The following is an 18,327-nucleotide window of genomic DNA, read 5'->3' as shown; positions in this document are numbered from 1 at the left end:
TTATTACTTGCTAAACTTATGAATACTAAGTCACTTCTAATTCATAATATGATTGTATGATTTATATGTAGGTTAGGACGGTGTCTCCGGCACCGAATGTGGCATCCACCGTCAGGTCTTTCGGGATTGGGCGGCGGGTGTTACATTTAGTGGTATCAGAGCATAGGTTTAGGTGGTTCTAGGACTATATGCATATATAGGCATTTATCTATTTTGAAGTAAGAGTATGAGTAATTTAAGTTAAATACATGCCATATTGATTTGGTTTGGAACTTCTCTCTGATGCGAACCTTTTGGTCTTTGTAGGAGTTGAGTGATGTCTCAACATCTGTCAGATGAGGAGGTGGATAGTTATGTCCCTCCTAGTGGTGGTATTCCTGTTGGAGATGCCGCTAGTGGTGCTGTGGGTTCTGATGCAGAGCACGCCTCGAGGGTGGGGCAAGCTGCTGCAGGTCCTGCTGGGCCTAATCAGGATACATTTGTTCAGCAGTTAGTTGCTACTTTGAGGCAGGCAGCAGGAGCTGTTCCCTAGGCTCCAGTTGCTCCAGCCCCTGTTCCAGTTCGTCCCCCTATTGAGAAACTTAGGAAATATGGAGCTGTTGAGTTTATGGGTAGAAAGGATGATGTGGCTTCTGCAGCAGAGTATTGGCTCCAGTCTGTGGAGAGGATATTGGAGCAGATGCAGTGCTCACCTGTAGACAGTTTGGTTTGTGCCACTTCCTTATTGAGAGAGGAAGCTTACCAGTGGTGGGATACTGTATCACAGACAGTTAGTGCTGAGCAGAGGACTTGGGACTTCTTTCTTTCTAAGTTCAGACAGAAATATATTGGGGAGCTTTACATTGACCAACGTAAAGCAGGGTTTTTAGCATTAAAACAGGGCAGAATGTCTGTGGCTGAATATGAGAGAGATGTGAATACTCAAATTTTGAGGCTCAAAGAGCCATTTTTTCCGGACTGCAAACAGTCTGGTCGGACCGGAGGTCATTCAAAAAGTTCACCGGAAGTGTGCCAATATGGTACTTGAAATGTCCGAAAAATTACGAGGATCACGAAACTGGTCTCGGAATATTTTTTGGAGGTCCGGAACTCCCGGAAAAGCCTCCGGAACGAAAAAAAAAAGAGAGGGGAAAAGGCACACATGCCCGCCCGCGGGGGTGGGCATGCCCGCCCAGGCCAGGCGGGCAGGCCCGCCCAGGCTAGGCGGGCACGCCCGCCCTCCTAGGCAGGCATGCCCGCCCTCGAAGGCGGGCAGGGGCGCCCGGGGTCACGTTTTTTCCTATAAAAAATGGCTCTGGGGCTCCGTTTTGAGATACTCAGTCTGTGTTGACGGACGCTCCTTCTCCCTACGCTCTTTGCGATTCTTTACTGCTTTCTTGCATTTTTTAATTTTAGTTTTATTTTATTGTTGTGATATTTGGTCACTTAAAATTAAATTAAAATTAATTCCCTTAACGAGGAGCTTAACCTAGAGTTAAGAAGCGGTCGACGATTAAATCAGGTACATGAACTGAACTCTGCCTATTTAATTTTAGCACTTCATGCATGCTTCTTTTCTACTCCTAATAATTCTACAACTGCATAAATGCATCCATGTCATCATTAGGCAAACAAATTGCCTCAATTAAATAAATTTAGGCTAAATGCCCGATTAATTAATAATCGTGGTATTAAAGCCTAAATCCGACAATATTGGCTTAAAACACCTAGTTAATTAATAGCTATGGTGTAAGCACCTTTATTTCAAACAAATCCGGCTTAAGTCCAATTAATTAATAATTGTGGCTAAAAGCCTTAATCGATCAGGTTTTGGCAACAAATTGCCTACAATTAAATCGATCTTTTGGCAAAATGCCTTAAAATTAATCAACTTATTTTGGCAAAAAGCCTTAAATCAATCATTTTGGCGACAATCGCCCAATCAACATCATTTTGGCAATCAAATTGCCTAAATCACTCTTTTTGGCTAAAAGCTTTAAAATCAATCATTCTGGCGACAATCGCCTAAAATTAATCATTTTTGGCAACGATTGCCTAAATCAATCTTTTTGGCTAAAAGCCATTAAAATCAACATTTTTGGCATCAAATGCCTAAAAATCAATCAATTCTTTGGCAAAATGCCTAAACAAAGTGCACAAAGCATACACACACTCATGCATAAAGCATCCTCATTCAAAGCCCTCTAAAAGAGGCCTATCGAACTACGTCGACTTTGATCTTCCATTCAAACGGAAGTACGTAGGCACGTTCGGGATTTAACCCCGAGCGGCAAGTCAAAATCGCATAAACACTTTCATTGGTCCAAATCATATCTTGCAAAGCATTCATTCATTGGTTAGTTTATCAGCATGACATAGTCTCGGGATCCATCTCGGGTTTGCAAACCATGCCTTAAACATTGGGATAATTAGCCTAGACTTAGGTTAATTAAAATTGGAGTCACTTAGGGTTTTTCCTAGTTTACCCTAAAATAATTAAACAAGGTGGCGACTCATACATTCACGTGCATTTCTTCCTTTAGTCATATGCATTCACTATGCTATGATATTTGGGGGAGGGGTTCACAGTTTGGCGACTTCACTGGGGATGTTATGTAATCATTTTGCATAAAGTGGACTACGACCGTTGTGTAAACTAACCTGCCCTTCTCAGGGTATTATTTTACTATGCTTTGTTTTGCAAGGTACCCTAGCGAAGATTAAGTGTTCTTTCTTTAAGAATACTTAATAAGGAGAATTTGGACCTAATGAAAATTTACTTTAAATCATTTAAATTTGTTGATTTATTTGCACGAATTGAGAATCTTTGTCTCCATTGCATAAAAAACAAATTTCAAATGAATTTCTTCTCTCTCTGTTCAAACTTCTGAGTCTGGATAGCAAGTAGCGCTGATCGGCAGGTCTCTTTGATTATGTCGACGGACAGCCAAAGCGTCCTCCCTGTTGCCGAAAACCATCCCTAATCCTTTTGGGGATGGCCCATGGGCATGCGTACCGTTGGATCCACGCGAAACTCTTTGTTTCACATGTGGTTAGGTATATCCATGCTCAAGGCTCAAGGGTCCCTTTATAAGCCGATTCTCTATTCGTGTCATAGCCTATAGAACCTACCCTCTAGGACTGTATGCACCCAATGATGAGAACCATACCATTAAAACAGATTATGACGTGCTGTTACGTGCATTCACGACATACCATAAACATGGGGTAAACGCAAAGAGGACGGAAAACACTCTTTCACCATTAGTCATGCACAGTTGGACAAGGAGTCAACCTACCTCATACACCAAACACTATACCTAATCCAACTACCCTTGTACTTTCAGGTGCCCACGATCCAAGTGCCCACATCAGTGCCAGCCACACCTACAGTACTATCACCAGCTTCACCAGCTTCACCATCTACACCAGCTTCACCTACAACTTCAACAGCTTTACCTGCATCAATGGCATCACTTGCTGATATCCAAACCCTCATCGAACAACTAGAGCCCAGAATGGAGGCCAGAATGAATGAGGCATTGGCTGCCCAAAGGACTGCCCTGATAGCTGAGCTGGGCAATGGTAATGGAAATGGGGCTTCGGCCGGGGGAAGTGGACCTGCTGCCTCCAATCAGGGTCCTACTGCTGAGCCAACAAACCCTACCCTGAACCTGGACGACATGCCCTCCAAAACTGCTTCCGAGCTAGAAGCTCAAAGGATGAGGGAAAAGTTGAAACTGCTGGAAAGGTCTATCACTGCCCTGAAGACCCATAAGGAAGTGGTGGACATGGACTCTTTGTCTTTGTTCCCCGAAGCCAGGTTACCAACTAAATTCAAAATGCCCAACATGGACAAGTTTGATGGAACCACTTGTCCTAAAACACATTTGAAAATGTATGTGGGTGCCCTAAACCCATTCGGATTGAGCAGTGAGCTCCTTGCTCAGTTGTTCCAACAATCTCTTACCGGTGCTGCATTAAGATGGTTTGTTAGCCTTGATCGGTCTAAGATGAAGACCTGGGAGGATATCTATAATGCATTCAATTCACAGTACCACTACAATATGGAGGTGGATGTTACTCGAAGAGAGTTAGAGACCACCAAGCAGAAGAATAATGAGCCTTTCTCCTCGTTCCTTACGAGGTGGAGGGCCAAGGCTGCCCAGATGATTAATCGGCCTTCTGAGCAGGAGCAGGTCGATAATAAAAAACCTGCAGCCTGTTTACCAACAACGGTTGCAAACCCAGTACCTACCAACGTTCCAGTCGCTCATCGCCACTGCTACAAAGGTGGAAGATCTGATCCAAATAGGGCAACTGAAAGATGACTCAGGAACCTCTAAATACTAGAAGCCTATCCAAGCTAGCAAAGTCCACGAAGTGGCGAGCATCACTCCCACTAACCCATTACGTGTGGGGAACATGAGGAACGGTAATCAGTCGAGAAGAACATACACTGACCTTGGAATGCCAATCCTTTTGGTTTTTAGAGAGGCTGTCAAGGCCAACTATATCAAGCCTCTAGAAGCAAGGCCACCTCCCAATCCATTGCCAAGAAACTACAAGGCAGATGAATATTGCGAGTATCATCAGGGATACGGGCACAAGACCGAAGCCTGCTGGACACTCAAAAACCGCATCCAGGACCTAGTAGACAATGGCTCGATCATTCCGAGGAGTAAGCCTAACATTAGCACTAATCCTTTGCCAAATCATGGGATAAATGCTATTATGACTGACCAGGAACCAATCGATCCTTTCAAACTGTTCCTTGAAATGAACAACATCTGTGTCTTGGATTTGAATGACCTGAGCGAAGAAGTCGATGCCATTACCAGGAGCGGGAGGCAGTACGAACCGTTGGTCTTGGATAAAATCCAGAATAAGCTCTATCAGAAGGTAAAGGAGCCGAAGGAGGACTCAGTACTCTCACAATTGAAAAAGACACAGGCTAGGGTGTCAATCTGGGAACTTTTGGCATCATCCTTTCCTCATCGCCAAGCTCTCTGCAAGGCTTTGAGCCAATTACAGACATCAGTGGAGATTAGCCCTGAAGTACTAGTATCCACCCTTACCCAATCATCCAAAGTACAAAGCATCGGGTTTTCTGACGAGGATTTGCCTAAGGAAGGGGGCAGTCATAATAATGCCCTGTATGTCACGGTCCAGACCAGAGACAAAACTGTGCCCATGGTTCTCGTTGACAATGGGTCAGCTCTAAATGTCTGCCCACTAAGGGTAGCCAGTCGCCTAGGGTTAGAAGAAACAGATTTCACCCCCGCTGATCAGATAGTAAAGGCCTATGACAGTACCCGAAGGGAAGTGTTGGGAGTTGCCACGCTGAAGTTAACTGTCGGGCCAGCAGTGATGGAAGTCCCATTCCAGGTAATTGATGTACCAACTAGCTTCAACCTGCTCCTGGGTCGGCCATGGATACATCATACTAAGGCGGTGCCCCCATTCCTACATCAAAAGGTCAAATTCCCCTATGAAGACAAAGTTATCACCATTCAAGGAGATGACTACAATCAGCTTAAAAAACCAAAGGGCCAACCTCTCTTTGAGGTCAACCCTGAGACCGCCAACCTACCCCTTTCGGGATTTCAATATGATACTGTACAGTTCATGGAAGGGAAAACTGCAAACTCTCGAATTCTCTTTGATTTCGGGACGGTACAGATAAACTGTATAGTTCCTCTGATGCAGAAAATGTCCTATTTGCCAGGAATGATTATGGCGAGGTCTGGGAAAACATATCCTGCACTACAAGCTTGGGAATGCCCAGTGAATGAAGGGACCTATGGACTGGGTTATGAGCCCACTGACGAAGAGCGTGCTGAGAAAACCCGAAGAGGAAGGAAGGAAAGTATACAGATGCGGCCTTACCTTCTCACTTTGAACAGTTACTTCTGCAAACCCGGAGAAGCAGTTCCTTACTGTGGCTTCCGGGAGCCCTTTTGCTGCCCAACCGTTAAGAAGATGCTGCCTGGGATAGAAATATTCTCGGATGTTTGGGGCAACAAGCCCGAGATAGTAACCGAGCTGGAGGCAGAAGACTTCATGCAGCCTAATCTCTTTGATGAGGTTGCAGTTATCACCAGAAGTGATGGGAATCAAGACTTGTGCAACCTGATCAAGCCGAGCGAAGGACCTCTTGACAATTGGTACGCCGAGAAGGAGCACACTGCTGACAAACCCCCTCCCAAGTCAAACCTAGTACCTCCCTCTGTAAACAAATCCTGTATTAAGTCTGAGTCTGACCCCGAGTCTGAAATCGAGTCAGAGTCTAGTTCTGAGTCGTCCCTGTCGGATCTAGAGGATCCAGATTTCAAATTTGATGTAATCTTTGAAGACGATTCCGTCATAATCAATAAAGGCTTGCAAATTCTTGATTACCCTGCGTGTCTATCTTTCCAAGCATTTCCAAGCAAAAGTAATAATCAAATAAATGAAATAAAAGATGAAAAAGAAAAAATAATAATTGGCAAAGAAGAAAATGAACATACATACATTGCATCTGATTGTATGAACAGGGAACAGGTCAGTGAATGTTTGAAGAAATTTGCCGATTGTTTCATGTGGAAGGCAAGTGACATCACGGGAATTGACCCAGTAATAGTGGTGCATAAGATTCCAGTATACCCTGAGGCTAAGCCAGTGAAACAGAAGCTTAGAAGGCTAAAGACAGAATGGTCCTTGAAAATCAAGGAGGAAGTTGCCAAGCAACTGGAGAACAAGTTTATAGAGCCCATTGCTTACCCGACATGGTTAACAAACATTGTGCCGGTTCCTAAGAAGGATGGAAAAGTCAGAATGTGTGTGGATTATCGGGATTTGAATAAAGCATGTCCGAAGGACGACTTCCCCCTGCCGCACATAGACTTGTTGGTGGACCGAATGGCTGGACACGAGATGGTCTCCTTGACTGATCTCGCTGTCAGGTACAACCAAATAATGATGCATTTGCCAGACAAAGAAAAAACGGCATTCATCATAGAGTGGGGAACCTACTGCTATAGGGTCATGCCCTTCGGGCTCAAAAATGCCGGGGCAACCTATCAAAGAATGGCAACAACCATCTTTCACGACATGATTCACAAAGAAGTAGAAGTGTATGTGGACGATATGGTTGTTAAATCAAAAACAGCTAAAGAACATACAACAGCACTTGAGAAGTTCTTCCTTAGACTTCGAAAGTATAATTTGAAGCTCAACCCGGCAAAATGTCTGTTTGGAGCCACATCCGGAGTATTTCTGGGGCACATGGTTAGTCGGAAGGGCATAGAGATTGATCCTTCGAAAGCTAGAGCTATTTTGGAAATGCCAGCACCAAGGACCGAAAAAGAAGTCCGAGGTTTCCTAGGAAGGCTACAGTACATCAGCCGGTTCATCAATCAGTTGGCCGATACTTGTGGTCCGATTTTCAAACTACTTAGGAAAGGAGTAGCAGTCAAATGGAATAAGGATTGTCAGGCGGCTTTCGACCAAGTCAAGCAATACCTGCTATCCCCGCCTGTTTTACAACCACCAAGGCTAGGAAAGCCTTTGCTACTGTACCTGTCTGTGACAGAAGAAGCAATGGGTGCCATATTAGCTCAACAAGCAGAAGATACAAGGATAGAAAATGCCGTGTATTACCTTAGCAAGAGGATGCTGGAATATGAGTTGAAATACAACAAGATAGAGAAGTTGTGTCTGGCTCTAGTCTGGGCCTGTACCAAGCTGCAACACTACCTCTCGTCTTACACTACACACGTAATCTCTGAATCGAACCCCTTGAAATTCCTTATGGAAAGGCCGGTTCTTGATTGTAAGATGGCAAAGTGGGTGTCAGTGCTTGCGGCTTATGATTTAAAGTTTGTACAACGTAAGGCAGTAAAAGGCGGGGCCTTGGCTGACCAATTAGCAGAATTACCGGTCGAAGACCAAATGCCGGAGGTAGAGTTCCCCGACGAAGACCTGTTAAACCTGGAAAGTCAGGTCTGGGAGATGTACTTCGATGGAGCTTCGAACTACCATGGAAATGGGATTGGAGTTGTATTCAAAACTCCTTGTGGAGAATACATCCCAATTGCAGTTAAACTAGACTTCGACTGTACCAATAATGAGGCCGAATACGAAGCCTGCATCAAGGGGTTAGAAGCAGCCTTGGAAAAAGAGATAAAAGTCCTCAAGGTTTTCGGAGATTCCAACTTGATAGTCTCTCAGGCTCTAAGGAAGTGGAAAATCAAGGAAGAGCGTTTGGTTCCTTACCTACAACGCTTAGACGAATTGGCTCAACAGTTTGAGGAATTATCTTTCCACTACCTGCTGCGAGCCAAAAATCAATTCGCTGATGCCCTGGCCACTTTGGCCTCCATGGTTAATGTGGGGAGAGACCAAGTTATTCGGCCCCTGACAGTTAGGCTTCAGAAACAGCCAGCACACGTCATGCATTTGGTAGATGACAAGCCTTGGTTTTGGGATATACAAAATTACCTTCAGAACGAAGCCTACCCGGAGGGATCCACCAAAACTGATCAACGGACATTAAGACAGTTAGCGTCTGGATACTTCCTTACTGGGGGAGTTCTGTATAAAAGAAGTTGGAACGGCTTGCACCTAAGGTGCATTGGTGAAGAGGAGGCTCAAACCATTATGGATTCCGTGCATAATGGGGAATCTGGGTCACACATGCACGGGATAGCCTTGGCTCGGAAAATCATGAACCTAGGTTATTACTGGTCAACTATGAATGCGGATTGTGTGAGGCACGCGCGAAAGTGCCATGAGTGCCAAATTTTTGCTAAGCTGCAAAAACGGCCTCCGATCAATTTAAATCCAATTGCTTCACCGTGGCCTTTTGCAACTTGGGGCATAGATGTAATTGGAAAAATCCACCCGAAAGCCTCTAATGGCCATCAGTTTATCCTGGTCGCTGTAGATTATTTCACCAAATGGATTGAGGCAGCTTCCTTTTCAGTTTTGAACGCCAAGAAGGCAGCGCAGTTTGTACGTGCCAACATCCTTTGTCGGTACGGAACACCATTCGAGATCATTACTGATAACGGGTCTCATTTTCAAGGCGAATTCGCTGACCTCTTAAAGTAAAAGAAGATTCAACATCATAAGTCCTCACCCTATCGCCCACAAACAAATGGGGCCGTCGAAGCTGCGAACAAGGCTATAAAAGTCATTTTGCAAAAGACAGTTCAGAAACATAGGGCATGGCATGAACAATTACCAAATGCTTTGTGGGGATACAGGACTTCTATCAGAACGCCTACTGGGGCAACTCCGTATTCTTTGGTATATGGTATGGAAGCAGTACTGCCTATTGAGCTGGAAGTTCAGTCGGCAAGAATTATCCGGGAAAGCCAAATCAGCGAAGCAGATTGGGCTGAGAATTATCATTTACAACTCTTGGGAATGGATGAGAAGCGATTGCAAGCGATCCACCAAGCTCAAGTTTACCAAAGAAGAATGGCGCGGCATTTTAACAAGAAGGTTAAAGACCGGAAACTCGAAGAAGGTTGTTTGGTCCTGAAAGAAATTAGATAGCCAATCTTGGACCCACGTGGGAAGTTTCGTCCTCATTGGGCTGGACCCTACGTATTGAAGAAAATATTATCCGGCGGAGCCGTCATCTTGACTGATTTGGATGGTTTGGAATTCACAAATCCGTGTAATTTAGATCAGTTAAGAAGATATTTTGTGTAGTTGTAATCATTTGCATAATGTAGAAAGAGCTACATTAGACCTGATTCTCTTTGAAAAAAAGAAATTATGTATCGGAGATATGTAGGCAGCCCTCTTTGGGGCGCGGTCTAAGCATTAATAAAAAAAAAAAAACATTTCATATTTCATTCTTCTTTGCCAAATAAAAAAAAAAGAAAAGAAAGAACCGCTAAGTTGAAAACCCGAAAGGGCGGCTTAGGCAAAAGGGGGTAGCTCGCTAAGCTGAAAACCCGAAAGGGCGGCTTAGGCAAAAATTAGAGCCTGAATAAATAAAAGTTGGCAAATGCTTGGAAAGTTCAAACGCCTAATGACAAAGTTAAATAATCCAGAATCAAGCAAGAGAGTCCAAAATAACTAAAGAAAGTGTAAAGCATACATCCAAAGATAAATCCAAAGTCCCAAACGAAAGGCAAAATAAGAAAAAGATCACAAAAGTTCATAAGAGTCTAGGTATCCCGTCGCCTCCGCGGAGCGGCATCCTCTGAGTCTTCTACTGAACTCTGCCCAGCCTTGCCTGTCCGAGGGGCCAGCACAATCTCCTCACCTGTCCCAACCTCCTCTTCAACATCAGCCTGAACCTAACCTTCAAGAACACTCAGCAGTGCAGTCCTCCTTGGTCTTTCAATCGGCCAGACAGCGGCAATGAACCAGGCCCGGTACTCGGGAGAAGTTTGAACACTGGTAGGATCGGGTAAAGGTCTCACCATGCGGTGATCTCTAACCTAAGCTTTAAGGACAGCTCGGGTAACACCAGCAGTAATGGCAGCATCAGCCAAAATATCATCCATAATGGGGACAGTCTGATCTATCCCCATCTGCCTCAAAACGCGCGAAGCGCAGTACTAAGTGCAGTGGGTAAGGCCTAGGAGGTAAACCCGAGAATGGCGGAAGCTGACCTGAATAAAGCGGTTGATATTGTACCAAGGGATGAACCACAGTATCTCATTTGGACCCAATTCAACCAGCCACGAAGTCCATGTTTCAATAGAAGGGTGCGAGATCAAGATTTTTCGCATGCGATACTGGGAAGGATTGTAAGGAAGGGAGGTAGGAGCAGCCACCACTTGAAGATGATCCCTCAACCAAACCTGAGTAATGGATCTTTTCTATTACAAAGAAACAAATTAAAAAGAAGAAGAAGAATGAGGTAGGATAATAGGGAAAAAATACCTGGAGAATGATGGGAGAAACAGTCCAATCATCGAACCCTAAAGCGGCTCTGTCAAGGCTTCTAATGGTCTCTGCCAACACAACACCGCCAATGCAACCCATATCCTCCATTTGCCAAACCATGGGACAAAGCCGCAAGTCTCCAAAACCTGGGTCCCGGTTGAATAAGAAACCAGCCAATAAGCAAAAAACCAGGGCCCGCATCCTCAGCCTCATCCGGTCAGGGTCGTCCAAGCAAGTCTTTGAAAATTCATCAATCAGAGGCAGCAGAATCGCCTTCTGATCATCCACAATCATAGCCCTAGCCTGTGGCCGGCTAAACCGAAACAAGTTCTCAAATGACTTAACATACCCAACTTTCACCTCGTGCCTAACCAAGGGAGCATTGGGATCACACCCTATAATCACACAAAATTCCTCAAAAAGAGGGCACATTTCCTCCATCATAGCCCCAAACCGAAAAACGTGAGCCTCAGGATCCCAAAATCTAATACAGGCTCGTAAAAAGTCCCAGTCAACTACTACGCCCCTAAGAGTGATAACGGGAGAAATTCCGTACCTCCCCAAATTGATCTTTTCAACTTTGGAGAGACTCCTGGTCCAGCTATGCATGCTATGGTTGTAAAAAGGATTCATGTTTTTTTATTTATTTATTTATCCTGTTTTTATTAATTAAAAAAATATATAATAATAAATAAAATAAATAAATAATAATAAGTAAAAAAAAAAAAAAGAGGGAAGAGGAGAAAACTGACCAAAATAGCTGTTTAGGCACAGAATTCGAGAGTTAGAATGAAGAAAAGGGCTGAAAACAGCCTTTTTATTTAGAAAGTCGCGCCCAAGGGCGGCTGCCCGCGCCCTCTAGGGCGGGTATGCCCACCTGGAGGGCGGGCACGAAAAAAAAAAAAGAGGGGGGCAAGGTGTGTTTTTTTTTAATTGGATTCTCTTCTGTTCAAATCTAATAAACATGCATACTTTCAATATTAATCAAATGCAGGTACAAATAAGTTAAGTACAGAAATACAGGCCAAGATTCGGTACAGGAAAATAAAGAGGAAAGAAAATAAAGGAAAGCAAGGAAGTCTAGCAGCTATCAGCGGCGAGACCTCCTCCTCCTCCGGTCGTCAAAAGCCTACAGTGTCCAAGCTGAAGTTAGTTCCTCCTGCATTCCAAGGATTAGCTCCATCATCTGATTGATCAAGCCGTTAGGAACCTGGAAGTCACACAAAAAAAATATATATATAAGTCAATATACAAATCTCTTATAAATCCTTTTTATGAGAGATTTATCAGTCATTACCTCATTAATGTCATCAGGAGGAAGAGCCAGGCGATTCACACGCTCTAGGGACACCTCCCGAAGAGACGAAGTACCCTCAGGAGTGTAATAGGAAATGCTGTATGGAAGGTGCAAATTGGCCAAACCCGGATGGACTGGCCTGGTAGCCTCTGAAATAGCCTGGGGAATCTTGAAGGCACCAACCGCATGGCTAGGGCCAGCTCGAGACGGACCCTCCACCGGAGTAGAAGAAGAAGGATGGGACGTAGGCCTCCTCCTTGGAGTCTTGGCTGAGGAGCCTAAAGCCCGAGAGGAACGGGTGCCGAGCGGCTGGAAAGGGGTCGACCTCGGGAGACTGTCAAGCCTAGAGCCGATGGGCCGCATCAGAAACACCTGGCAGAATTCGTCATAATCTCCACCCCGGATCAATTCCATATGTGGGATACCTTCAGTATGGGCATCTGTAAGAACCATCTGTTTGCCCGCTCGCATGTCCTCAGGAGGAGGAAGAGGAACGGAGCGGCAGCCCCTAACCTGGAAGTGCACTCGCTCACCCAGGTAATAACGTCTCAGAACGGGATGTGATAAGACAAACCGCCGCCGAGACAGAGCCTCTGATCGCCTGAAATGGGGATCAGCCTCAATCCAACGTTGGAGTCGGGTATTCATCGCCCCTACCTCAGCCTATGTAAGGGAAGCAAATGTGTTAATAAATCCTTTATTTTTCACACGACCAAGGGAAATTAAGAGGGCACTCGCCTGCTCTATGGTACAAGTATCGAAGAAGCTCCGCAAATCCCCTAAAGACTTCTGGCGTAGAACAGACTGGTGATTAGCTCGGTACCATCTCCAAGCCAAAGGTACCAACCCTAGCCCAAGATCAGTACGGGACAGCTCAGGGCGGATGTAGGGAAAATACTCAAAAGCCCAAGTCTGCAAAACGAAGGAAAGGATCAATAATAAAAAAGGGGGGGAAAGAAAAGGAAAAGACAACACAGAATGAGGATATGCTCTTTACATTACCTTCCAGAAATAGTAGGTCCCGCTGAGCTTACAGTGGCCTCGACTCAGATCGCACATATCATCATACATGCGGCTCAGAATAGCACCGGCCCAGTCGTACTCAGTAAGATGGGCCAAGTCCTCCAAACTCTTCAGAATAGAGGGATTAAACTTCTCTTTTCTGTTAGACCAGAAAGACGACGCAAACAACAGCAACAGAGTGAATCTAGCTACCTGAGTAGCCGTTAGCTCTCCCTGTCTATGTCTGGCATAAATGTCAGGGGCCTGGAGGGATAACCAGTGCCTCGAAACACTCAGATCGGGAGTAGAATAGCTAGCTCTAACAATCCGGGGAAGGTCAATCCCTATCAGCTCCGTCATTCGGTCGGGGGTGACCGCAGTCCTCCAATCGTCATATAGCTCGATCGGCCGAGTACCAAAAGGAATCCCAGAAATCAATGAAAAGTTGGTCGGGGTCATCGTCATCTCACCCCAAGAGAAGTGGAAAGTGTTGGTGGTGTCCCACCATCTCTCAGCCAACGCACCCAGTAGGCTCTTATAATTCTGCCTACCCAGCTCGAGGTTTCTTAAGAAGTCCAGGTGAGAAGGGCCAATGATGGCTTCGACCGGGTTATTATGATCAAGTATGTCAAACGGGATCTCAGCAATGGAGGACTCGCCTACGTCCAGCCTAATGTATGCACCCTAAAAGGTAAAACAGTTTAAGGTTATCCTTTGGTTCCTAACTAAAAGATATCTTAATCCCCTCCTAGTATGCATACTAATAAAAATAGTAAGGACAAAAAGAAGTCAATTACAATTTGGCCTAAGGCCCAAAGAAATCACAATTTGGCCTAAGGCCCAGAAATCACAGTTTGGCCTAAGGCCCAAAAAATTACATTTCGGCCTAAGGCCCAAAATCACAATTTGGCCTAAAATAATGGACAATATGCCAACAAAGCAAGCGTACCTAGGCAAAGACGCCGGTCATAGAAGCGTGAGTATCAGCATCCGCCATGAGATCGACATCACTGAAAGAGATCTCCAGAGACTCCAGCAGATCCTCGTCGCTGCCATAATCGGAGAAAGCCATGATGAGAGATTTGGGAGAATTTGAGAGAGAGCCTTAGAGTAAGAGGATGGAAATGAATGAAAAAATGAAAGTTTAAGCTATTTATAGAAGAAAAAAGGAGCCAAAAGGCGGGTCTTCTGAACGCGTCTGTTTTTTGCTTTCAAAATTTGTGTTTCAGACAACCACCGACTCCCATAAATCATTTTTATGGTCGCCGGTGGGGGCAGCTGTGAATACTCAAATTTTGAGGCTCAAAGAGCCATTTTTTTCTGACTGCAAACAGTCCGGTCGGACCGGAGGTCATTCAAAAAGTTCACCGGAAGTGTGCCAATATGGTACTTGAAATGTCCGAAAAATTACGAGGATCACGGAACTGATCTCGGAATATTTTTTGGAGGTCCGGAACTCCCGGAAAAGCCTCCGGAACAAAAAAAGAAAAAAGAGAGGGGAAAAGGCACACATGCCCGCCCGCGGGGGTGGGCATGCCCGCCCAGGCCAGGCGGGCATGCCCGCCCAGCTAGGGCGGGCACGCCTGCCCAAGCTAGGAGGGCACGCCCGCCCAGCCCAGGCGGGCATGCCCGCCTTCAAGGGCGGGCACGCCCGCCCTCCTGGGCGGGCATGCTCGCCCTCGAAGGCGAGCAGGGGCGCTCGGGGTCACGTTTTTTCCTATAAAAAACGGCTCTGGGGCTCCGTTTTGAGACACTCAATCTGTGTTGACGGACGCTCCTTCTCCCTACGCTCTTTGCGATTCTTTACTGCTTTCTTGCATTTTTTAATTTTAGTTTTATTTTATTGTTGTGATACTTGGTCACTTAAAATTAAATTAAAATTAATTCCCTTAACGAGGAGCTTAACCTGGAGTTAAGAAGCGGTCGACGATTAAATCAGGTACATGAACTGAACTCTGCCTATTTAATTTTAGCACTTCATGCATGCTTCTTTTCTACTCCTAATAATTCTACAACTGCATAAATGCATCCATGTCATCATTAGGCAAACAAATTGCCTCAATTAAATAAATTTAGGCTAAATGCCCGATTAATTAATAATCGTGGTATTAAAGCCTAAATCCGACAATATTGGCTTAAAACACCTAGTTAATTAATAGCTATGGTGTAAGCGCCTTTATTTCAAACAAATCCGGCTTAAGTCCAATTAATTAATAATTGTGGCTAAAAGCCTTAATCGATCACGTTTTGGCAACAAATTGCCTACAATTAAATCGATCTTTTGGCAAAATGCCTTAAAATTAATCAACTTATTTTGGCAAAAAGCCTTAAATCAATCATTTTGGCGACAATCGCCCAATCAACATCATTTTGGCAATCAAATTGCCTAAATCACTCTTTTTGGCTAAAAGCTTTAAAATCAATCATTCTGGCGACAATCGCCTAAAATTAATCATTTTTGGCAACGATTGCCTAAATCAATCTTTTAGGCTAAAAGCCATTAAAATCAACATTTTTGGCATCAAATGCCTAAAAATCAATCAATTCTTTGGCAAAATGCCTAAACAAAGTGCACAAAGCATACACACACTCATGCATAAAGCATCCTCATTCAAAGCCCTCTAAAAGAGGCCTATCGAACTACGTCGACTTTGATCTTCCATTCAAACGGAAGTACGTAGGCACGTTCGGGATTTAACCCCGAGCGGCAAGTCAAAATCGCATAAACACTTTCATTGGTCCAAATCATATCTTGCAAAGCATTCATTCATTGGTTAGTTTATCAGCATGACATAGTCTCGGGATCCATCTCGGGTTTGCAAACCATGCCTTAAACATTGGGATAATGAGCCTAGACTTAGGTTAATTAAAATTGGAGTCACTTAGGGTTTTTCCTAGTTTACCCTAAAATAATTAAACAAGGTGGCGACTCATACATTCACGTGCATTTCTTCCTTTAGTCATATGCATTCACTATGCTATGATATTTGGGGGAGGGGTTCACAAGAGAGTTCATCCGGTTGAGCAGGTATGCTACTGAGATGATTCCTATTGAGTCTGATAGATGCAAGCGCTTCAGGAAAGGCTTGCATGATGAATATCGCATGCATTTGGTTGCTCATCCTCATACATCATTGTCTTCCCTAGTGAAGGCAGCATTAGAGCTTGAGGAAGTGAGGAATGAGCAGCAGGCTAGGAGGCAACGGAGTCAGCAGGGTCAATAAAAGAGGGTTCAGGTTATGGTATCTAGACAGACTTCTGGGGCTCAGTCTAGTAGTAAGAGGTACAGAGGTCCATCACAGACCTGGTCTAGACCGATTCAGAGACATGGACAGGGTACTCATGGCAGAGTAGCTCCACAGACCACATCTGTTGCTAGTGGTGGAGGTGCTACATGGATTGATATTCCGACATGTGCTCAGTGTGGAAAGAAGCATCCCGGGGTTTGTAGGAGATTTTCTAGGGCATGCTTTCGATGTGGGTCTACAGAGCATTTGCTTCGAGACTGCCCTATGACTTTGGCTAGTGCAGCTCCTCAGGTAGGGAGGTCGGCTCCTTATATTTCGAGAGGCAGAGGCAGAGGCCGTGGTGATATAGGAGGTATTGGGAGTCAGAGGCCAGTTTCAGAGATAGTGGAAAAACTTGAGTCCAGAGCACCTGCTAGAGCGTATGCTATCCAGACTAGGGAGGAGCAGGATGCCCCGGACGTTATCATTGGTACATTCTCTCTCTTTGATATTTCTGTATATGCTTTGATTGATCCTGGCTCTACTCATTCATATTTAGGCATACATGTGGGTAGATTGGGTAATATGCATGCTGATATGTTAGAGCATAGTATTGAGGTTACAAATCCCTTAGGTCATAGTGTCGTAGTTAATCGGGTGTATAGAGATTGTCCATTGGTAATCTATGGCCATGGGTTTCTGGGAGATCTAATAGAGTTGCCTTTCTGGGAGTTTGATGTGATCTTAGGTATGGATTGGTTATCTAGACATGGAGTTATGATTGATTGTAGACTTAAGAGGATTACACTCCAGACTTCATCTGGTGAGGAGATTGTAGTTGTGGGTGAGAGGTCGGATTACCTCTCTAATGTTATTTCTGCTTGTACTGCTAGAAGATTGATCCAGCATGGTTGTGAGGCCTACTTAGCCTGTGTACTTGCTCCAAAGTCAGAATCTCCTAGTGTCCATGATATACCCACAATATGTGATTTTCCGGATGTGTTTCCAGAGGAGTTGCCTGGTTTACCTCCTGAGAGAGAGGTTGAGTTTGGTATTGAGGTTATGCCTGGTACTGCACCGATATCCATTGCTCCGTATCGGATGGCGCCTGCTTAGTTGAAAGAGTTAAAGATACAGATTCAAGAGTTGCTTGATAAGGGTTTTATTCGTCCTAGTGTATCTCCATGGCAGTATTGTTTGTAAAGAAGAAGGATGGATCACTTAGAATGTGTATTGATTATAGACAACTTAACAAAGTTACTGTGAAGAATCGGTATCCATTGCCTCGGATCGATGATTTGTTTGATCAGTTGAGAGGAGCTAGTGTATTTTCGAAGATAGATCTGAGATCAGGTTATCATCAGCTAAGGGTGAAGGCATCAGATGTACCTAAGACTGCTTTCAGGACACGCTACGGTCACTATGAGTTCTTGGTAATGCCGTTTGGTTTGACTAATGCTCCTGCAGTGTTCATGGATTTGATGAACCAGATCTTTCATCCTTATTTAGATCAGTTTGTGGTTGTGTTCATTGATGACATCTTGGTATATTCTCGGACTAGAGAGGATCATGATCACTATTTGAGAATTGTACTTCAGATATTGAGAGAGAGACAGTTGTATGCTAAGTTGAGTAAGTGTGAATTCTGGTTGTCTGAGATTGCTTTCTTGGGTCACATTATTTCTGTTGAGGGTATTAGAGTTGATCCGAAGAAGATAGAGGCAGTGCTTGAATGGAAGCCATAGAAGAATGTTACAGAGATTCGGAGTTTCTTAGGATTGGCTAGTTATTATAAAAGATTTGTCAAGGGATTTTCTCTCATTGCGGCTCCTTTGACTAGGCTTCTTCAAAAAGATGTCAGATTCGAGTGGAATGATAAATGTCAGAATAGTTTTGAGAAGCTTAAGGCGATGCTTACTGAGGCTCCAG

At 44.4% G+C, this 18,327-nt stretch overlaps 1 pseudogene; it reads left to right on the top strand.

Moving 5' to 3' along the window:
* Nucleotides 1-316: 316 nt before the first annotated feature.
* LOC149493713 (uncharacterized) lies at nucleotides 317-16,395 on the top strand (annotated as a pseudogene).
* The last annotated feature ends 1,932 nt before the right edge of the window (nucleotides 16,396-18,327 follow it).

Source organism: Jatropha curcas, chromosome 9 (assembly GCF_041381405.1).
Source record: "Jatropha curcas cultivar XTBG-Jc1 chromosome 9, XTBG_Jcur_1.0, whole genome shotgun sequence".
Classification (NCBI taxonomy): Eukaryota; Viridiplantae; Streptophyta; class Magnoliopsida; order Malpighiales; family Euphorbiaceae; genus Jatropha; species Jatropha curcas.
Note: the sequence above shows the minus strand (reverse complement) of the source record. Positions and strands in the feature narration are given on the sequence as shown.